General features: G+C 44.7%; 2 long non-coding RNA genes across 2 annotated transcripts in view; both read left to right on the top strand.

Moving 5' to 3' along the window:
• The window catches only part of LOC129211610 (uncharacterized), a 37,341-nt gene extending 18,793 nt beyond the window's left edge, over positions 1-18,548 (top strand). Inside the window, exons 7-12 of the long non-coding RNA XR_008578901.1 lie at positions 720-843; positions 1,341-1,453; positions 3,188-3,276; positions 3,402-3,549; positions 6,041-6,167; positions 15,786-18,548. This is a non-coding gene — a long non-coding RNA (uncharacterized LOC129211610). The remainder of the gene's footprint in view (positions 1-719; positions 844-1,340; positions 1,454-3,187; positions 3,277-3,401; positions 3,550-6,040; positions 6,168-15,785) is intronic.
• Positions 8,828-11,808, top strand: LOC129211613 (uncharacterized). Its single transcript, XR_008578902.1, has 2 exons — positions 8,828-9,743; positions 10,463-11,808. It is a non-coding gene; the product is annotated as an uncharacterized LOC129211613 (long non-coding RNA).
• Positions 18,549-23,099: the final 4,551 nt, after the last annotated feature.

Consider the following 23,099-nt stretch of genomic DNA (forward strand, 5'->3'; position numbering starts at 1 on the left):
CATAGCTGTTTGATAGACCTAGTTTTGGTGTCTTATGTAGTCAAACTGGAAGTCCCCTGTGTTTTCTCTCCCTCGTGTTAAAAAAATCCAGTTGTTTTGTGTTCTGTGTTTCATAGAACTGGCTGCATTTCCTTAGAATTTGTATATGCGGTGTAGATGGGGAAAAAAGCATTGGCACAGCAGGAAATACCTTCTTCCTTCTCTTGTTCCAAAGGCAACCAGAACACATGTGCCACTGCTATTGTGCTGCACTCGTGTCTAGACATTGCGAGGTATTGCAGTGATTTATGTACATGCCTGGTTTTATGTGCTCCAGTCTCGTTCTTCCGTGATTTATGTTGCTAGTGGGATACAAGTCTTACGGCTGAAGGGACACTGAAGGGAACCGCTCCTTCCGTGAGCCTTTGGCCCTCTGAGTTTGTCCCGTGGCGCTGCCTTATGGGTCCCCCATTTTCTGTGGTTTACTGCGAGTGAATACTTTTTTCTCACTCCTACCCCCTCTGGTTCCTTCCTTTAATGTTTGCTAGCTTTATCTTTAGGATTCCTCTTAATTGTAAGTTCTGAAATGGGCTTCTGATTAACCATCACCTACAAATGCCATTAAAAAAAAGCCAGGATTGTCCTTGAACTCTCGTCTGTCCTTTTTCTGCTCCGATGGGACTGAATACCTAATTATAAAGAAAGAAGGAAAATTAAAGGAACTGTTCTGTCCTTTCTAGAATCCTGTTTGACAGTATGATTATCCTCAAGAAGGAAGGACCATGCTGGTGCAGTCCCAGAGGAGGATTAACAACCCTGGAAGCAATGAAAGAAGATTCACGCTGATGTGAAGAAGACAGATGCGTGCGTAGTTCAAGTTCATCTTGGCAGACTCATGCTGAAAATGCCAATCCGACAATTTTAATGCTAGTAGGAAAAGAAATGTATGAGGGGGTTGGGTAAGCGATGGCTCATTCCAGCTCAGGGTGAGCCACAGCAGGGAGGCTGCTCTCCCGAATAGCCCCCACGTGCCCAGGGTGGCTGTCCTCTGCGAGCAGACGTCAGGGTGACAAAGGACGCCAACCCACAGATGATAGGTTGGGGCTGTTGCTGCTCGGTGGTGAGAGAGATGTGAGCTGAGACGTTTTTGCCTTAAGCAACGAGGTGTATCTAGTGGGAAGACAAAGATGTAGTTACACCTGAATGTGCTTCAAACTCGCTGGCGCGGGGTACTGATGGTGGGGCAGCTGCGGCAACGCAGCGCAGAGAAGGGAGGTGGGTACGTAAGGAGAAAGCTGGTGCTGGGAAATGCTTTGGTCTCAGCTCTTCATTGACACTGGTCTCCTTTGAACATCCCTCAGGAAGTCGGTCATAGTTTTGGTCTTCACGGTCACAGAAGCGCTGTAAATGTTTGTCCTTCACTCTTCTTCAAGTCGTATGGATCAGGGCTCTTGTACGTGGTTGCCTGGTACCGGTATGTCACATTATTAGTGTTGTAACATTTGGATGTAGCCTCTGTGGAAATTCCTCTGAGACGTAATGTCTGTCAGTCCAGAATCCTTAGCAGGATTTCAGGAGGGATTATGTCCTATGGGAAAGTGTCAGTATTTCATCTTACAAACAGCTGAGGAAAGGAAAGCATCCCACTTTCTGCCCAGTTCAAAACAAGATGATGGAGAATTTCTTCTGCTTTCTACATTGGGAGTGTGGACTCCAGTAGTCTTTGCTGTAAAGTAAAGGAAATGGCCATGTTATCAATTCTTGGTACACTGCCAGCAGTTTCTGAGAGGCACCCAGGTGAAACAGGGGAAATGGTGCTTTTTAACACTGTTTCTTGGACGGCACTGAAGGAAGTCAATAAAAGGCACTTCTGGAATGGATTCTTCCTGCTGAAAATTAAAGAAAAGTGCGCTGCAAAGAGTGAAACGAGGAGAGCCTTGTAGAGGAAAAAAGGCTGTAGGAATGCTTTCCTAGAGCAAACATGTCCGTGAAGTGTTGGATACCTCCGGGATGGATACCTCCGGGATGCAGCAGAGCTGGAAGCCCAGGCACTTCTAGAAAGAAGGTTTCTGTGCTGGTGGTAAAAGGGAGGGAGGCGCGATGAGGCTTTCAGTAGTTTTGCATTGGTGACTCCAATCTGGGCTATTTCTTCTGTGAAAAGTGTCCATCAAGTCACTTAAGAGGAAAAACACTTTGACAAAATAAAATTAGGCACGTTTGCTGGTTGGAAAACACGGAAAGTGCATTGTGTGTATCTGTGGTTGGGGGAAGCTTTGTCACTCTTACGATGTTGGAAATCACAGTTAGTCTCCCGAGTCTGATGGAAATGCAGTTTGCATCAGGGAGAAGGAAAGGATGTCCCAAAGAAGGAGACTTGTATGAGGCAGTAGGCCAGGCTCTAATACCTGTTGCGCTGCCTGAATTTCATCCGTGGCAATCGCTGTTCATTTGTGAAAGAGCTGGCACGCTTCGCTCCGGAGGCGGCGGGTTCTGGCAAGTGTGCATAAGGATGATGGGATTCTGTCTCCACAAATAACATCATGCCCCGGTTTTGAAATTTAAGACAGAATTTTAGCAGCTGAGTAGAAACAGGTTTTGTTGTTGTTGTTGTTTTTATGAACAGTAGTCCCTTTCCAATGTAACCCTCTGAAGCTGGAAAATGTTCCCTTCTTCTCCTCCCCTTTTGTTTTGCCGTGAACACATAAACATCCATAAAGTCCCCCTCTCTCTGCTCTGCACAAACGTACCAGGAACTTCAAGGGTTGCCCAGGCAGCAAAAATTCCTTGCAGATGTTATCATCGTCGCTTCGGTTTGGTTGTTGTCAACACAACCTGCTTTTTTTTAGAGGTTTCGCATGTTACTCCAAGCTGTTTTTCTTGCCCTTTCATGGACTGTAATGTTTTTTCTCCTGCTTTACCCAAGTTACACGCATTTACTTTTGCAAAGCTAACTTTTCAATCTAGCTCTGTCAAAGAATTTATCAATGCAGCCACTTGATGTTTCACGGATCACGTACCTTATGGGGAAATGTATGGAAATACAGCACCTCTGCTAGGCAAGCTCTGCCTCAAAAGACAGTACAAAGTGTAATAAATACGCTTCATTCTCCTGTTTCTCAAAAGATTCTCTTCATTACGGAATTGATCTTTGTTAATCTCTCATGTGGCTACTTAACACAGGTTTTTCTGTATTGATTTTCTCCTGCAGATCACTTCAGCTCTCGCACACTTGGAACTCATCTTGTGTGCTTGACATGGTTTGTTGCCTCTGGATATATTGCAGGACACAGCAGGCTGGTGAGTCTCTGAAGCCAATTTTTTTTGCATTTGAACTTCCTAGGTCTCTTCTTATCATGAGACTGACAGGCAAGGGCAGCTTCTAGCTGAGATATTTTCTAAACTTCTTGCTGTTTTCTTCCCAGGTGTCATAATGAAGCATCCGTGAACAGATCATTTCTGGGATCTGGCTTGTAGATGACAGCCTCAAGTATACATCTAAAATAAAGCTCATATGGAACAGAGCAGGATGCATTCCTCAGTTTCTGTGGCAAGCTTTGCTGATGTACTGAGGTGAATTCATTTCTAATACCATCAGCAGAGCTGCAGGAAACCATGCTAATCTCCACGACTGTCTTTCATGCTTAATATGGGAGATTTTGGCTTTGATTCGGGCTTACTTGTTACCGTAATAGATGACTCAGTGTACCTGCAGACAAAACTATGCAGAAACTAGTAACTGGAGCTGTGTCAGGACAGAGGGAACACCACAGGGGTGGAGGAGTGATCACTGGGGGGAGGCAGCCTGTTCCTGCCCTGGGGCTGTCTGCACCACACATGGAGGGGGACAGGATGCCTCCCAGTCTCCGTCACTCTAAATTGCAGAAAACTTGGAGTCACAGTATTTACATTCAATTCTTTTGCCTCCGTGCCAAAGAGATAAGTCAGAGAGGTAACAAAAATGGTTATGGAATTTGAAGGATTGACTTGGAGAGGTGGTTAAAATTGCTCAACATGCATCATTTGCCTTAAGGGCAAGCTGGGAGGATACAGCGAGGAGGTAAGGAATTGGGAGGGTGTGAAGGCAAAGGGGAGACAGGCTGTTCATGGAGCCGTGGAGGAGCCTCTAGGGCCAGCGAATAAAGTAAACAGCAGGGAAGTAGACAAAGTCTGTTCTCTTCCCAGCACTTAAACTGACTTCTGGAATGATCTTCAACAAGTTAGTTCTTCTATTTGGCTGTCACTTTTCTTGCGCAGTGCTGCAAACTTGATTTCTTGTTGCTGCTGAACAATTTTTAGGTGGAGTCCTGAAGCCACGTTGTTCTCAGAGAACGTACACTTGGATGGTTGCTGCTGTGTTGTCTCCTTCAATTCTAATATAAGAATTTAATAAAGAGTCTTTGTGCATGAAATTTAACCCTCTCTGCTGAAAAATAGTTATGGTGATAATACATCTGTGAGACGCGTTGAGTTCTGTGGATCAAAAAGGATTTCTGTATGCTAGCATCATGTTTTAAAATTACTGGAATTTTTGAAGTTACGGTCTGAGGTTGTGTCATACACGGCAAACACAAGGTATTGCAGTAAACTGTGTCTGGGTGTACTGCTGCTAAATATAAGACTACAGCTCTTGTTGCAGTTACATAGCCAGGGGTGATAGCAAGGAGTGGTAGGTCAATGAAAGATTGAAAGTTAAATGCAAGGTGAAAATGCAGACTCACGAGATCCATTAGATGGGGATCATCTCCCTGGCAGGGTGCTGACGCTGGAAGGCATGGTCAGCGCGCTTGGCATTACAGCGGTAGAGAATAATCTCGTGATACGCAACGGCATACCGAGTGAAATAAGAATCCTTTCCTGTTCGCTTGCTGAGAAGGCTCTTGGTAAGGCTTGGAGGAGGACAGCAAATGCAGAACGTTTGTTTCCCCTTCCTCTCAGACTTGTGTTTCAGCGCGAACGCACACGGTTGGTGAACTCTGTCTAGCTGGCATCCCCCTGCTTTTGAGAAATAAGCATTTAGAAAACAAGACAGAGAAGGAAAGCAGGCGTATGTGCGTGTACAAGCCATTACAGTTATCAGTGAGCATTCAGAAAGAGCCTCAAGAATGTCCCAGAGCGCTGCTGAGGTCGACTGACTGCTTGAAGCTGTTGCTACAGACTTGCCAGGGGAGGATGATTTTTATGGACTAAAATCAGCAGTTGCATGTCACCTGTCTGAGTGACTGTCAAATGAGCACTGTTCTCTCTGGACGATGAATTTTCTAAGGTGGTGCAGAACTGGTGAAGGTCCACGTTTGTAGCAGGACCCTGTGGGACTATGTTGTTTAAGGTGTCTTGGATGGGGACGGCAAGGTGCTAGGAGAGGTTCTGCGCAAGGCCAGGCAGCAGTCAGTGGTATTTTTGGCAGCAGACAGACTCAAAATCTTTCCAGTTATTGTAGACGGAGTAGTCATAGGTGGTCACAGTTATGTCAAAATATTAAATATCTAATTATGTCACATTCAGATAGGGTTCAAAACTGTAGTTCACAAAACCAGTCCAAAATAATCCCATCCGGTAACTCAAAATGCCAGCACTACAGAGCCAGCTGGCTTCTACCCCAGGGTCTGATGCCTCGGTGTGTTTTGCACCGTGTGTACCCCCACATCAGACATCTGGGGGCACATTTGTGATAATAATTCATCACATCTGAGCCTCGTAACAGGAGGATGAGGTCATGCTTAGGTGTCAGTGGAAGTGATCAAGAAGTCTGAAGATACCCAACCGAATCTTTCAGTGATTCAGTACTTTCTGAGATGGCTTGCACGCTCCAAGCTCCCTGCTCCAAAAGTCAGTGTCTTGGGATTAACGTTCTGCATGAAGAGCTGGACTCATAACTGAACAGTGTTCACCTGAGGGTTTACTTAAAAAGTTGGCATTTGCAGCCTCCCTGTGTTGAGCAACTGAGTGTTCTCCAACAGGCCGACAGATGTGCGTTGTGTCTGTGTGTAAAGAGAGACGGTGTAGGTGAAGCTATCCACGTTTCCATCTGAAAACCCAACTGTATGACTTTCTTTTTTCCCAGTTCTTCAGATGGCCACATGAATCCTGTTCACAGCGATCTCGATACAAACAGGTTTTGGAGAGAGAAGAAGACTTGCCGATTTCAGGACAAGGGTACTTAAAAGTGCATTCACACCATCAAAAAATAGGTGAGTACGTAAAGTTTTCGGTAGGGCTTACTTTTTCTACAGCTGTCAGATTGTTCTGTACACTCCAGACACCTTAATGCTGTCTGTGCAAACGGTGAGTGAAGTATCGAGATGCTTGCAAGGGATTTGTATGCAGAAGCTCTGGGATCTGTTCTGTATTTGCAGCTTACCCTGTAGTCTCTGCTGGATCGTCAGCAGGACTGAGCCTAGAGGCTCCCAGCACCACGGTACGGTGCGAACATCCATCCCAGGGTGGTGGTGTTCCTGTACTGGGGACAAATGTGTTCTCAGGAATATCTGAATCTGACGGTGCGATGCCTTGATGCCTTTTTGTTAGCAATAACCCGCAGTAGAAGAAAGCTTGTCAAAATTATTTGCGTGCCTCTTAATGTCTTGTTCTGCCAAAAACGTTACAAAATATAACCAAGCGAAGCGCGACCTGCTTTTAAAGATGTTTAAGACATAAATTATGCAATAAATGTAGTTTGCTGCAAAGGGAATAAATGCACACACTGATGCTGATGTGCTGCTCAGCAGTACTGGAGCTGGAGCGAAGGAAATGGGATGGGGCTTCCTCAAGGAAGCAGCAAGGATGGGAGAGAAGAGCAAAATGGATGTAGCCAACCCTTCCTAAGGACCAGGATGGAGGGAGTAAGTTTAAGGATGTCCGTTACCATTTAATCTAGACGTGATTCCTTTTTTTTGTTTTTTGCTGCCAGGATCAGGATGAATAGTTTAAGTAATTCATTTAAAAAGACTGGATCAATAACTGGTTAAACAAACAATTTTATTCTTGTTTCAAAGCATAGATTAGTTTTGACTACTTCTGGAAGGTCTTTAGCAATTTGGCTGGCCTTAGTGATGCTGATAGCGTGCTTTCGTATGTTTTCGGTGGGGTTTTTTTACCCCCGTTCATTTGGTGTGTTTTTTCTTGTTTAAGAGGAGGGAAATAGCAACCACAGAAGAAATCCTACTCTTGAGCATGCTGCTTAAGGATACGGATCAGGAAGACAATGGACTGCAGGGGATTGAGAGTGGATATTGAGATTTCCGTAGTACTTTAAACACAACCAGTCCCTCAGTGCTTGGTAGCTATTTGATCCACATGAAATGGCAAGTTATAATGCGCATCAAGAAGCCTCTGTACTGCTGCTCATTGCTCCTTCCTCCTCCGTAACTATCGGACTCTGCCAAGTGCTGAAGCTGCTTGCCTAAGGCTATGGATACAGTTGATTACAGGGTTGTAATTAGGAGTCTCAGCCTGCGGGTCATTCTTTTGGTCTCTCTTATCTTGATTTTTCAGACTAAGAGCCCATCTGAGGTGCTCTTCAGAAAATCCAGGTCAAGTTTTTCAATTCTCAGAAATCTAGGAACCTTAATGTCTAGTCCCAGATTTGGTATTTAAATCCATCTCCTATCAAACCAACACTGCGCTGTGACCATTCAAGATTTAAAACACAGTAGAGGATCTGATAAAGGAGGGATCTTGTAATCGTAAAGAGGTAGCCTTTTAATTTCTACATTGCATATTTTACATTTGCATCAGTACGTAATGAAGCCTGAAGCGTACTCTGCTACTGAGATATGTAACCACTCCTTTAGTTTTGCATTCTCAGGCCTTTCACATCTTAGATACTCATGGAAAATACTCATTCCTTTGGCATTTCAAGAAAAGAGCGTGTTTGTTTCTTACCTAGGATGGAAGGCTAACGTCCTTTACAGGAGTCTCCCATAAGCTTCTAGCAAGGCAAGAAAACACTGTGTGGATCTTCCAATTTTTGGTGATGTTTTTCTTATTTTTTTTTCTTTTTTTTTCTTTCCTTTTGGAAACTTATTACTTTACTTCCCAACTTCAAGCAATATTCCCTGTGTACACATTTTATGAACCATTATATTCTTTGGACTGTTTTAAGGGGATGCAGTGTGCCTCCAGACTTGATTTCCCTAAACTCTGTCTCCTTTCCTTTTTACGGTACCCAAAGCTGAGAACATCTCTGCTTGGTGAGTGCTGATACATACAACGTGGCACCTCTGCCTGTTTGCGCAGAGGAGGTGAGCAGAGAGTGGGGCGGGAGGAACAGGTAGCGGATGTCCCGCATTTCTTACACACTTCACTACCATTAATATGGGCTACAAGAAAAGACACCACGAAGGAAGATCCAGGTGCAGAGGGGTGGAAAGGAGAGGGAAAACACAGTTAAAAAACAACCCCAGCTGATTTGACCTACTGCATATTTACTTACTGTTCAACACAGGGAGAGAGAAAATAGAAGCCTGTATTTCCACCAGGATTTTCCCTCTGCAGGAAGGCTATTTTCTGATTTGCTCAGCCTGCCAAGATACGGGGCCGTCAGACCAAGCGGAGATGCTGACGAGGGCAGGCAGACCAACGCTGGCATCGACTTTCAGCCCCAGACACGCACTCCACTAGTTTGCGTCTAGTAGGCACAGAAATCTTGCTCTCCGCGCAGGCTTTATGACAGAGCTTTGTGTTGTGTAAGGCTGGAGAGAGACATTTGAAAACAAAGTACGCCCCAGGGGAGCTCATGCTGCCGAACCATCGGAGATGAGTTGGCAGCGTGCCAGCCCCCAGAATAACGAGGTTGAAAATGAGCTCTGACAGGTTAGATGTAATACTGCGGGGCCAACCGTGCTAGCTATCAGCCTCGGTGCCGGCATGCAGAGGGATTTCAGCTGCAGTGGCTTGCGCAGGGAGAAATGCTTATGCCACTGGAGGTTGGAAGCAACAGCCTCCTCGAGTGCTGGGGTTCTTTGCGGGCTGGAGCCAGGAGGACACGTTCTCTGGGGCAGGGATTGATCGTCGGTGCCTCTACCGAGTGTGAGTGTATGAACAGATCCGGGGCAGCCCGCGGGCAGCGCGCCTGAGCCCTAGCTGTTCTGTGTTGGGACTGCAAGGCTTGTTTGGGAAATCCCATTCTAGCTTCAATCCACATCGATTCCTGAATCCTGCCACATGCTAGCAGGACATCTGAGGTCCACGCTGCCTTTCGAGACCAGATAACAGCAGCAACAAAACATTAATATGGACTTTGTCTTTAAAAGCCAAATCTTTGAGAATTAGTACTGGAATGTGAAACTCTTACTTGTGCGGGACTTTATTGGCAGATCTAAGCAAACGTTGCAGCCTGTTCTAAGGTCTAGTTAGGTTTTCAGCTAAAGGAAACTTTGTTTTTCGTATGGGCATGAAGAAATATTTTTCTGGCTTTTTAAAGCTGTTTTCCTCTAACAAAATATATTCAATTGTCTATCCATCTTCCCTCAGAAAGTGTCACTGCATTTTGTATTAAAAAAAGAAAAAAGCCTCGCAGTGCCCTGTGAAAAAGAGCTGATGCTTATCTCACAGATTGAGAATGGGGAGTGGGAGTAATGAAAGTGAAAGGGATTTACTAGAACTAATGAAGAAAATCTGTGATGGAATTGAGATTAGAATCTTAATCTGTTTATATCTCTACACCTTACTGTAGATTTAGGTCAGCTCTTGCTGGGCTGAAACTGGGATCGCTGAAAGCAGTGAAGCCTTCCTGAAACTTCAGATGCAACAAAAGTTTTCCCAAAGTATGTCTGAAATAGTCATATAGAAGTTTATAATCATCCTTTTGTTGTACATCCAGTGCAGGCCACCACCGGTTCACGGGCTGGTTTGGGATTTCTCCATGGCATTTGTCTTAATACAATTTTCACTGCGTGGCTTGCATTATATTGAATTAAGAAGACACATTACACAGACCGAAAACACATCTCAGCAGCAGGAGAGAAACAAAGCAGATCTTTTCTACTGGCTGTAAGCAAAAGCCCTCCGTCTTTGTGATGATATAAATGTTGGGTGTTAAATTTTACTGGCCATACAAAGATTGCTGTCGTAGAGGGAAAGGGGAAGAATACCCTTTATTCCCTGATTTTGTCACCAAGTTCGGTGCTGGTGCAGCGTTGGCGAGGGGTCAAAACACAGCTGCAGCAAAGTGTCGAGCTAGATCAGAGAGACAGAGTTTATGTTTGCAGGGTGGGAGAGTCCGCTTTGGGCAGCAGCGGTTCAGAGATGGATTTAAAGACCGTCACAGAAAGTGACTTTAATACCTGCTCTTGGTGCACAGTCACAAGAAAAGTTTTTAGGGTGATATATGTGATAAAGGCATAAAAATGAGCACAGGGAGGAAAATGAAGCCGCGACTCGATTCCGGGAGGTTAGCCTGAGTTCATTCCTTGCTATTACTAGCAATAATCAAGCCAAGTATTTTCTGGAGTGTATCGATGTAAACTGTTTGCTTTCCCTGCAGTGGCTGTTCAGAGAGGAGCGTGTGGAACAATCGTCTGGACCCGCAGAGTTAATGGCACATGTTCTGCCCCTTTGGAGAAAGCCGAATTTTATGTTGGTGGGCCCCCCTCCCTGGCCAAGCAGCGCCAGGTTCACTTAAGTAAGAAAGCAGAATGGGAACAATCGGAGAGGAACTCCCTTAACTGTGACACTGCATAGAAAAGGCTGCGGTCTGTGGATTTCACAACAGCTTTTCTTTAAAACTTACCTTAATATTTCATCCATCTTACCCATCTAGTTCCTGCAGGTAACAGTCAGGAGTTACGGATTCAGATGTCATGAAAATCAGTGAACGGTTTTGTGGCATAATTTCTTTTTTATTGATAGGTATTGTGATAGCAGGGACTGTTTGTGGGTCTGAGGTTTGGCATCGCCAACAGAGGAACTAAGGCACAATCCGATATGGGTGTACAAGACAGAAACAGAGCGTGCAAGACTCCCCTAGGCAGGTTTGGGCAAAATACGACACTGCACGAAGGGAGAACAGAAGGAAAGTGGCAGAACGTGGAGGGGGAAAAACTGCAGAACAGCAGGAAGAGAGACTGAGAGGGAAGAGGATTTGTAGAGGTAGTAGAAGAGAGGCGGAGGAAAAGCAGAAGCCAAGTGTCTATGGAAGCAAATGAAATATTTGGTATGATAAAAGCTGGCAAAGGCTGGCAGAGCTAGATCAGTAACGGGAGGAAGAAGGAGTTAACAGCACTTGCTGCAGCACTTTCTGTGCCGTTGGCCTCTCCTACGCCCCTGTACCACCGCTTTGTCCGTGTCAGTCTTCCAGATACGCAGAGAAAATTCCAGCTCGGCCTCCAGTGATTTGGTCTGTTTCTCTGAGTCTTTGCTTCTGGCTCTGAATTCTCCAGGGGGACCAGAGGGCAGCAAAGGGCTTAAACAACAACTTTTTTTTTTTTTTTTTAACTTTCTCTTCATTGAAGTACGTGGTCTCTTCCAGCATTAGTCTGAAGCTTCATTTAGTAGAGGAAACTTTGCATTTAATCCACAGGCTTATTAGGGAAACAGCACAGCAGGAAACTAGTTAGACTGTTGAGTAGAAAATAGACTTGCTAATAAACCTCTTGTTCTCATTACCGTCCCAAGATGCTGAACACTTTTTGTTTTGATAAACAGAAGTCGGTGATTTTGGATGACACTTCCTTGGGTTTTTTTCCTTAAATTAATACCTTGCAGTCTGGTTCAAAGGCAAGAAAATGGGGTATTTCAGACAGAATTGTACATTTCTTGTATACAACTCATCCCTTTGCTTGACACCTATAATCACAAAGAAAATAAAAACTTGGCTTTTTTGTATCAGTGTAACTTTGTTGTCTGGTGTGTTTTGGTGTGGCATAAATAAAAGGAGGACAAGGCCCTGGAGATTCTGTTTCGCTCATCATTTTGTCCTTTCATCTCACCAGTCCTTGTTTTAGTATATGTCTGTCTGGAGCCAAATTTCAGTTTGTTCTTTATGCCTGTTGTTTTTTTGGAGACCGATTTCTGTGAGCGTCTCTGTGACTATTTGTGCTTTCCTTAGGAGCTGAGCAATACCAGCTCGGCGATACCTCTTTCAGAGCTGCCGCAAAAGGGCTGAAGTCCAGAGTGAGCTACACCTAAGAACATTGCATGATTTTCTTAGATGAAATATCAAGGCAAAGAGGTAAAAAAAAATAAAAAAATTAAACGGTTATTTCATCTGGGCACTGTTGTGAACTGGTATCTGTGGGAGCGAGAGGAGCTTGGGGAGAGGAGCTGTTAGCAGCGTTAGTAAAGCCGGGACAAGCATCTATTTGTGAAGGTTTGACACTCCTCCGGATGTTTTTTCTGCCCCGAGGATGTTGTAAAGTTTGTGTCCAGTTTGGGTTTGGAACTTGGAAATCCTCATCCCCAGATCTCGGCTTGCACCGTTTCCTTTCATTCTTCTTCCCCGATACAGTTTGGATGTAGCTACAATAAGTGGCAAAATTCTGCGCATGGATTCAAAGGTAAAGGCTTAGACAAGGTTACTGAATTTATAAATAATCCCTCAGATGACTATTGCATTAAATACAAGCCTGAGGGGTATTTAGATAGTCTTAAGCTCACCCTAAAACAATTAGGAAGAGTTTTTCAACTTCTCGAAAGCCTGATAAGGCAGATCTCACCCTGTCTGTAACATGATTTTGTTGATATGTTCAAATGAGGTGGTGAATTTTTCCTTAGGGTAAAAAAATGTATGGAATTCCTTATCATCTGATACGATAAAGAGTCTATAACTTCTTTCTCATTCATTTTCAGCCACTTTATCTGTTTGAGTTGCAACTCAATCCATTTTCTCAGGATTTGGGCTTCTTTAAAGCCGTCTTGCCATCCTTCTGCTAAAACCAGTTGATTTTCTGGAGAACAGCAGTGAGGCCATTTCATTTGTAACACTTTTCACAGCATTTCTGGGAGGTTGTTTGCTCTGCATTTATTTTCATTGCCAGTTTGATTAGCTCAGTCTTTCGTACTCCTCTTTCTTTACTGGAAGATACAGCTCTAAAGTACGTATCTCCAGAATACGAGCTCTGAGACAAATAAATCAGTTGGTTTCTTTGCAGTGTCTCTGCTCGGCTTAGTTGCTCTCTGTCCTTTACACAAGGACTTGTGGCATCAGGCCCAGATTAGGTTTTCCTGATTGGATCATCTGTCTTGTAAAAGACATCCCCTTCTCTTTCTTGCTGCTCTGAGCGTGCTACTCATAAGCTGGTGTTCATGGAGATGGCTACGAGACTCTTAGCTTCAGTCCTTAGGAGAATTTTCTCTTGAACAGCCTAAGCAGCCCAAACTTCCTTTTGAAGCCCAAGGACGTGACTGTTTAGGTTAGAGAATGTGAAACTCCTGAGGGAAAATTAGCACTCTTGTACTATTCAAAGTAACTTCATCACTGGTGATCAATAATAAACCATGCCATTTGTTGGACAGGTTCTGTCTTTGAGGGCATTGGAATAAAGACTTTGGCAACAGAAAGACAGAAACACCTACATTTGTATAATTTAGGGAAGAGATTTCTCTGAGGAGACATAACCGGAGGCTGTAACTGTCTTCAAGGTGACTTGGTATATATCCCTTATATATTCCTTTCCGGTGGGATAGTGTAATCCGTTTCATACGGTGATAGGACAGAGAATGATGACCTGAAACTCAGGCAGCAAAACTCTAAGCTAAACACCAGTAAAATTATTCAGGAGCTCGGAAGGTTAGCACCAAGAAAAGGTACAATTGTTAGAGGGATGAAGTACCATTTCTTAAGGGAATCAAAACCGGCAACGAATAAGGATGACATACTAACACACCAGTATTATTTAGAACACATTTAGCATATCAGAGAGCGTGTCAATGTTTTAGAGCCAAAGCACTCTGTATAGTTGTCAGGGTGACAAAAGTCTTACCTTCCTGAGCAGCCGTGTAGGGTAGTACATTTTTATCATTGCAGCTAATGTTGCCAGGATTAGCATTATTTTTTTTGTCGTTAGGTGGCCAGGGAACGTGTTGGGTAGGAGAAGAATTCCCAAAAGCCTAAGGGAACACTGGTTTGGTTTCTGGAAACAAACCCAGGTACAGATCAGATTTTATTTTCTGAAGTAAATAAACCTAAGGATGAGTTTAGCTAATTACCATCCAACAATATAACCTATCAGATTGAAGTTATTTACAGGTCAGTAGCAAGGTCTGTGCAAGGAATTGAAGAGAAATGCTAATATGTTAAGGCCAAGAACTCAGAAATAAGGAGACAGTAGAATCACCATTTCTCCGATCCGTTAATTTGTTGAATATGTATACTAGAGTACAAGACTGACGGTAGATTTCAGGCTGTTTCAGCCGTGGTCGATCACATTTGGGATGAGGAGTAACTGCCATTGATAAACCTTGTAGCCTGAGAGTAGAGATGGCCACAACTTTCCCTTCTGCACAGGTTTTCTTCTTTGGCACGCTCGCTGAGCAGAAGCACCTACATAACATTGTAAAGATCATATTTGTGCATATCCTGCTTGTCTCCATCTCTTGGATTGAAAGCTGAAATGCTGGTTGTGTATTTTCCTGGCACTTTTAGCCACTTCAGTTTCTGGGTTCAGTTTTGCTAATTCAACTTTCTGGCGTCCCCTTAATTCTGGGCAGTGCTCATGTTTTTAAAAGGTTTTTAAAAGCTTCTTTAGCGTTAAGCTTATTTTCCAAAGACCTCAATATTCCAGCTTCGCTGTTTTAAACTGTACATCATTCTATGTGTCACTGGCAGCCAGAATTAAACCAGAAGAGTTCAGGCTGGTCTGTGTGCATAGTGAAACAGCGACCACAGGATACGGGAGGAGTTGAGAGAATTGGTTCTGTGGGTATGAAGTCCTTTGGAAATGTAAACCATCTGCAGCTCTCTTGGTGCTCTCGCTCAGTGGAACCGCAAACAAATTGGTCTCTAACACCTTATTTAGGGGTCTGTTACCATGAGAATTCTGCTGGTGTCAAGATGCAAAGCTAAAAAGGGGCTTGGGCTGCTGTGATCTCCTGTCCCGAAGCTCCTTTGCACTCAGGAAATCCTGTATTTTACAATGTACCAGACTAAAAACGACCCAATAAATCAAACCAGAGGAAAGGACTTCAGTTAGTTCTTCACTTAGGTGGAAAGTTGAAGTTATCCAGGTAAATCTGGCTCTTCCGAAGCTAAGAAAATGTGCCATGAAATAACCTTCAATCGTAAGTTTTGCCCTGAAGGTTGTACTTCACATCCGTATCACGTTTAATTGGCTTTTTTCTGTGGGGGACAGTTCAACTCATGAACTACTGGAAGTGGGCCAGGCTTAAGTTTATTTTGGTAGACAAAAATGGGCTAAAAGGGAACAGAAAGGTTAAAATATTCCCGTATTTATGTGGAAAACGCGAACTGAACAAGGTTGTGCTGGACCTTGAAAACCTGAAAAGCCAAGAAGTAAGGCAAACTATAAATACAACGGGAAACTAACCCGATGCATTAGTATGTGATCAAGAGAAAATAAGTGGCTTAGCAAATTATTTCCTGTCAACTGAGCTGCAGTAACAGTCCATATGGATGTTTTTAATCTACGCCAGCAGTGAGGTAACATCCATTTCACACATGCAGTGGGCTAAGAGGGAATATGCTCTTCATTATACCAGTTAGCAGACAGGTGGCAATTTGCAGTAATGTATTCATTTTCAGCTGTGTGCCTGTACTTTCAGATGATGAACGACTATAAAATGCAGATTAACCGCTATTAGTGATAGGGAGAGCAATCAGGTTACTGATTTATTTTTTTTTCCCCCCTTAGGTTTTATGCAGATCAGCTTAATTTGCTATGAACCTCGCGTTTGACTGTTTAGCAACAAAAGCAGTGAAGAAGCAGAAATATTCCTCGGCCCATTCTAGGTACGTGCCACAATTAAAGCCGTACGTGACGATCCTTCTGCGCCGAGGATCCCCAAAGACTGGCTGTTTCTCTGGAGACCTCGACTAGCCCTTGCGTGCCAAGCAGAAGCACCGCGCGGTTCGTCGCCGGGCTCTTCGCCGTCCTTTGTTGGTTGTACAGACCCATTTCACATCTGCCTCAGCTTTCCTATTTTCCACTGGAGCCTTGTTAGCGAGTCAAGTCCCAGTGTGTGCTTAGGGGTTGGGGTTTTATTCGCACCCCCACCCTGCACAGTTATTAATTTAATAGCTACATTCTAGAAGGTGGCAGCTGTTGGTTTTAATTTGAATACAGTGCTGATTTCTCTCAAGGAGTCTTTGTCCCTATACTAGGAGGGAACAGAAAGAATACTGTACTGGAACCATCTCGTGATATTTTTACTACATCCCACTCATCTTTTTTTTTTTTTTTCCTGACAGAGGGTTATATATCTTAATTATCTTTTCGCAAATGGTTATTCTTTCCAGTTTATCATTTCATATGTTTGAAACTGAAGCTATTTACAGCCTTCCCTTTTACTTGCTTTTGTCTAAATATATTTTAGGGTTGCTTGCAAGGGTTCAGAACAGACACAGACATCCCCTTTTAGGAAAAATGGGGGAATACATCGCAGACTCCTCATTTTTCTTTCCTCTCAGACATAGTCACACACATTTTACCATTATTATCTGGTCATTGTGGAGAAATAGAATGGAAAATAAGCAAAAAGAGATAAAATAAGTATGCTCCAACTCTACTTGTTTCTAAGTTACTTAATAGGGCCGTGTGAGATGGCAGTTGTGTAAGGGTAAGGTATAAGATGTACGGGGCGTCGTCGTTTAACAAAAGCAAGCGTGCATTCCCGCACGCTCAGAACGCTCACCTGGGAACCTGCTTCCCATTACGCTTCAAGCAGTTCCCTGGATAATTTGCAGTTGTATTACATTCCTCAGTTCCTCAGTTGTGTCTCATTCGGTGATGATTTTCATCGCTCTATGAAACAATTAGAGGTTTTGCTTTCCTGGCAAACGAAGCTAACCGACTGTAGAAATTTATATCAGTTTACACATGTGGAACACGTGAATTTCTGTTTCAGGGTGGCACAAAGAACTGGAGGTCCTGGGGCGAGGTGGCTGTGGGGGCAGGTTACAGCACGGTCACTCTTAGGGGAGTAAAGCACTGGGATAGGAGAAGTCTGTTTTCACCAGGTTAAATCTTAACTCTGTGTTCCCCGTGTTACAGTGCCATGGAAACAGCAAAATTGCAGTAATTCCTTTTGGCCGGGCCTCTGAGTCCCGCTAGTAATCGTAAACCATCGGAGTTCACCCCTGTTGATAAAAGAGTTTTAGAAGAATGCAGAAGACTGGTAAATCCGTTAATGAGCAGTGTCAGGGAGCAGGAGAGACCTTCATGTTCCAGCACAAGTTAAAAGGTGACCGTATTTGTCAGGGGGGGCAGCAGCCCGACCGCAGTACGGCCGTGGTGAAGGGAGGCACTGCCTCTTGTGCCCCTTCCTCTCCCACCGCCTTTATTTCAAACCCAGCGTCTTCCCCGAAAGGGCTAAAAGGAGACAGACGGATTCGTTTCGTTACTGCTGGTTGTTTAATAACATGCCTTCGGTCGTGGTTAGCCAGCTTTCAGGCTCGGGGGTTAAAGACAAAACTCTGAAGTTCGGGCCATCAGGTCAGTGCTGGCCTACTAGTGAAGAAGACAAAGATGTGTGGTTTCTAGAAATGCACGGCCGGTTTATTTTGTTGTGTTCTTGAGACAATTTGTGAGCCAGCTAGCGAGGGTTGGACAAGTCCCACTGCATCTCAGAATTACCAGTAAGAGAATAATGTAAATGCGAATTCTTTGACAAAGGCTAAAAGCCAGATTCTGCTCTCTGCTTCATTGGAGTAAAACATGTAGGGATTTTGGTGTAATCCACAGACTCATTCTAGTTTTATGCTCAGGTAATAGAATTTGGCCCAAAGAGACTGAAAAGAACTGATGTATCGCTTTTATTTAGTTGATTATACCTGTCCTGCTCCATTCAGGAGAATATTTTAATCGGGCCCCATATTATATTGCCTGTAGGACTGATTTCTACAGCAATCCTAATTTAATTCTGTAGCAATGTATTGACTAAGAAAGAACTAAATTGCTTGGCAGGATAATAGAGAGAAGAAAGAACATAGCAGGAGGGTTAAGTATGGCAGATGTCATTGACCACAAGAGTATAATATATACTATACACTACACTATACTATAGTACAATGAAAGAAAGTTCCTGTAAGAACAATAAATAAGGAGCTTAATATATCGCAAGCAGGTACGAGCTGCTTAACCTGCTGAAAGACATTGTGCTTTTGTCTGCTCCATCTTCCCCGACACAAAAATTGTTTCAGAGCCTCAAGCTATTCGCTCGTAAAGAACACAGAAAATAATGGTGTTATTGTAGTACTTCTGCTAATTTCATCTCTGTACCATTGCAATGCTAAATCAAGGGGGGGGGAAGTTAAAAGATGTAAATTGTTCTTAAAATCAAAGGGGAGAGTGTTTGCGTGGTTTTATTGTTGTGGGGTTTTTTTAAACATTACAAATGATGTTGGTAAACTCGTATTAAGTGGAAAGTGATTTTACTCCTTCCCCTGCAGGTTTTACGATTATTAAAATAGAGAGGTTCTAATGTAATTTATTTAAATCTGTTCTGAGGAACGTAGAATAAAAAATTCAAAATGACTCAGACCCGCTGAGTTTTTGAGGATCCTTTCAGGAACATTTCTAAGTGTCTGAATGAATCCAGGAAGATTAAGCATCAGAAATACACCACTTTTAAATAATGAGCTTGTAATTGCAGCTTTTATGCACTAGGAACAAGCATTTTGGTCATTTGCTCTCTTCGCTGAGATGGAAACTGCCTCCCCTTAATTCACTTTTACTCTACCGTGGAAGATAGTTTCTACAGAGCACCGAGGTTCCGCTTGCTGAAACGGTGAGCTCCATCTGCAAGCTGTGGTCTGGTGTGGCTGTGACGGGAATGGAGAAGAAGGTTCCTCGGAGCCGCGAGTGCTTGCCTGGCTGTTCGAGGGGACAGACGGCTATCGGCTCGTTACCTGGCCATAAAAATACATTTCCGATATAGAATCTGTCAAAGTCTTTTCCTGGGGTGACAGGAAACGCTAAGAGGATTGTCAGTCTGGGACAGACAAACTTGAAATGGTGCTGGATTAGTGTTCAGCTTAGTTTTTTCCTATTTCAAAAAAAAAAAAAAGGAGGGGGGAAACATAACGCTGGAAAACCGAACCAACTTTGCAGTTTGGGGTATTGCAACTCCATTAATCAATGAGGCAGGTTCACCAAAGCTTCAGGAGATCAATCGTTCTTCTGCGATCCCTTCTCAGTGTACCTCAGCCCCGAGTCGGAAAGAAACCTGATGGTGCAGAGGATCAGAAAGTGACTTCTGAGCTGTTCAGCTCCCTCGGTCCTTGACACCCCCAATGACAATACCAAGCGCCAGTGACAGGGCTGTCTCGTACAGCACCGCTGTAAGAAATACCCGCTCATTTCCTATTGCCCGGGGAAACGTTTGGCTCTCCTGCGGCATTGTAAGAGCTGCCAGGAAAGGCTTTGGTTTTATTTCTTGTTTTTAAACATAACTTCCAGTATCCTGAGCCTTAGTTGTCTTTGTCTCACTTCAGTCCTGGAGTGTACAGATCATGGTTATTCCTTTCAGCTCTTGGCAGCACCAGCGCGTCTAAAGCAGCTCCCTCCCCTTAACTAACCTGGAGTCGAGCACAGAAGGAAACCGGCGCAGTACTCGGATTGAGGAGAGGGCTAACGGAAGGAAACCGGTGCAGTACTCGGATTGAGGAGAGGGCTAACGGAAGGAAACCGGCGCAGTACTCGGATTGAGGAGAGGGCTAACGGAAGGAAACCGGCGCAGTACTCGGATTGAGGAGAGGGCTAACAAGGACAGGAGAGGAGGTGAGCAGCAGACTTCCGACAGTGAGGTGGCACTTGGGCAGCACAAGCGCTGCCTAGCTAAGGGCTGGGAAAGAGGAAATCTTCTCCGTCCTGTTTTCTGCAAGCAGCAGGGATGCTGCGAGGTCGGGAAGCTAACGCTGCAGCCCTGAGATGGGCCGATCTTTTGGAGCAGCTGCATTTAACTGGACGACGCAGAAGGCTCCCTGTGGACTTTCATCGTTCTTGCACTTCTGACAGGAGTAGCTGTGGTCTAACTGTGGGACGGAGGATGGGGAGAGACGAGGGGGGATATAGGATTGCTGCTGTACCTGCTGAGTGGTCAGCACTCGTTCTGCTCCCGTTTCAGTAACAAGGGGACGTGACTTTAACTACACGTTGCTCACGGTCAGCTGAGGTGGTTTATGCACAACCCTGTGAAGCTGCCTGAGGTACAGCCCTTAGGGTGGGGGTGTATCTCTTCAGCAGCCGCCCGTGTTTGAAAACTCGTTAACAACTGAAAGTAGGGCTCTCTTTCCATCCTGGAAACTCTTCCCTCGGTATCTCCTGGGTCAGATATGGGGTGTGCTGCTCCAAGCCCAGATTCACATTTCAGTGTAATTAGATTGTCATCCCTGTCTCTGTCTTAATGAACTAACAAGTCAAGCATGGGCAGACAGGAGACTCAACACTGCTGGGCTGCCAGCTCTGGAGAGGAGATCCAGGTAATTTGGTTTAACGGGACAGTTTATTACCAGCTTTTCTTCCCCTTACACAGATGAGTCCTTATGTCCTCCTGCCTGTTAATGACAACAACAACAAAACATTGTGAATGAACAACTGTTTCCTGCGATCTGTTTAAAAATACACTTCTGACCACAGCTGGCGTAGGCAGCAGTTGTCTTACTGGACACGTGGAGCTAAGGAACACCATTGCTTACCCGTTCGCTCTGCATCCAGGCAGATTCCCAACGTGTCAGCCACTGCAGGGGCTGTTGGGCGCTAGAAATGGTGAGGCTGGGAAGCGCTCTAGACCACATTTACACCCTGAGCAGTTCAGATGTGCGACAGTTTAAGACTCGGAGGTAGGCTTCTAGCCCAACTTTAACAACAATGCAAATGCAGCTGTGATTTAACTGGTGGCAGCGCAAGTTATGAACGTGTTGAAAGGCCGATGCCATACATTAAAATACAGAACAGAGCTGTTGATGTTGAAATACCTTTTTTTTTTTTTTTATTGCTTAGACCATACTTTCCTACAACCGATGAAATATTGGTCAGTATTTCAGCACATGAAGAGACTATTAACTTCTGGCTTTAGCCGACTTCGTTAAGAATTTGAGGGTTGCGGCAGCTCCATAAAGAACTCTCTGCACTCCGCTCCTCCTCACATGAGCAATACTCCAAACTCGTTTCTGTCTCTGGTCTCAGCTGCAGCGTTTTGGCACAGGGAAAAGGCACCCACTGCTGCTAAAGAAACTGGCGCTTTATGGGTGAAAACCAAATGTCTTGAATTCCACCTGGAGCCTGCTGGCAGCGAATGCAGTGCCCGGAGCAGGGACGTGGTGTTTTCTCACGGTGATGCGTGACTTGGTAAGCAGGATCTCACGTTACCTTTTCCTCTTTAGTAGTTTCCAGGTGCGACCCCCATGAAGAATGCATTGGAGACATCTAATCGTGAGGTGACAAAAATAGATGGTTGCAGCAAGATTCCTGCACAGGTAGGAGGTCCCAGTGTCTGCAGGATACTTGTGGCTTGTGAAGCCTTTTGTAGTTGCTGCAGAAGGAGTTCTCAGGTGTGTGTTATATTGCATTGCAGGTGGGTTTTTCTGTGTGGCTTCCACCCTGCTCCCCCACTCAAGCAGCCTTTCTTGTCCTGCGCTTAGGACAGTGTGTATATTTAGTAATGACAGTTAATAACTGAGTAAAAATGTGCCTGCTTTTCCCAACTTTCAAATGGCTCGGCGTGCTTGTACTTCTTGTTTTCTCATAACGAGCTGTCTAGAAAAGCTGTATCTTAAATTTCGTTCCAGACCTTTAACAGCCTGGGTTAGTGAGAGAAACAAACAGCCAGAGGAAGCAGTTAGCTTAAATTTACCTGAACCCCGAATCATACCCAGTGACATCAACGAATCCTGAGTGGTTCATGCCAAGAATTTCAGCAAGTGGAGATCAAGTTGCTTTTCAGCTCGGATGCTCGCAGGCTTTATGTCCCTTGGCCGATGCCAGCCGTCACCCTGTTTGCCCCAAGAAGGGCTCCACCAGCCTAAACTTGGCCCAAGCTCCTCCCTGCATGAAGAACAGAGTATATGGATATTGGACTGGATTTGTGCGATAGAACGGGCGTTTTGGGTGACGCTCTGGTAACTTCACGATGCTAAAAGCTTGACTTGTTTACTGGCCTGGGCCTGATGATCAGTGATAGACCGGAGGGGCCGGCCCAGCGAATGAGCAAGATCAGCTTTGCACCAGACAGGAGGGAGTTGGTCTGCATGACCTGACACGTGTTCTGTGCGTCAGGATTTGATTTACCCGACGGGCTGGAGAGCAAGATGCAAGTCCTGAGTGACTGGGGCTTTTCTTTGGAGTCTGTTTAACCGTGTGTTTGAGTGGAGGCAGAGATTACATAAACGAGTGGGAGACGGGGCGGTGTTATTTGTGTTCCAGGCTCATCCTGTATCTGTGAAGTGCTGGATGCAAATAGTGCGATTTGGAACCCGGGCGCTGTTGCTGTATACGCTGCAGCGTGCCGAAAGCTGAGCGAGCCGGCTGGCCGGCAGGGTTTGTCACTGGGCAGCAGGCCACGACCAGCCAGGATTCATCAAGGGACAGAAAAAGAAAGACAGTAGTGCTGGGAAAGCCAGTATTTAAAATCCAGTCTGATGCTGGAAGTTATTTCCCACCTTTACGATGAGCCTGGGATTTGGAAATGGCCACACCTTAAAGCGTGCAGATTGCAAAGCTGAACTGATCACGCGTGCTGCCCCCGTGCGAAGGAATGCCGATGCTGTGTGTCCTTCCTGCCGGTTCTAACACTGCCACCCTGTAAACCTGTTTGCAACCACATAACCCCTGCAGAACTGGCACGGGTTTGGTTAATAATGCTTGGCAAACAGCATGGCCTGGGTATCAACGTCGTGGTCTGATCCCTAGGCAACAGCTTCTCCTCCGTCTCGTACTGTTGCTTTTTCTGAAATGGGAGGGATAAAGAGTATTAATAAGAACCCAGACAGGCTGTAAAGACAGCGCACC

This window comes from Grus americana, chromosome 12 (genome assembly GCF_028858705.1).
Source record: "Grus americana isolate bGruAme1 chromosome 12, bGruAme1.mat, whole genome shotgun sequence".
NCBI classification, from domain to species: domain Eukaryota; kingdom Metazoa; phylum Chordata; class Aves; order Gruiformes; family Gruidae; genus Grus; species Grus americana.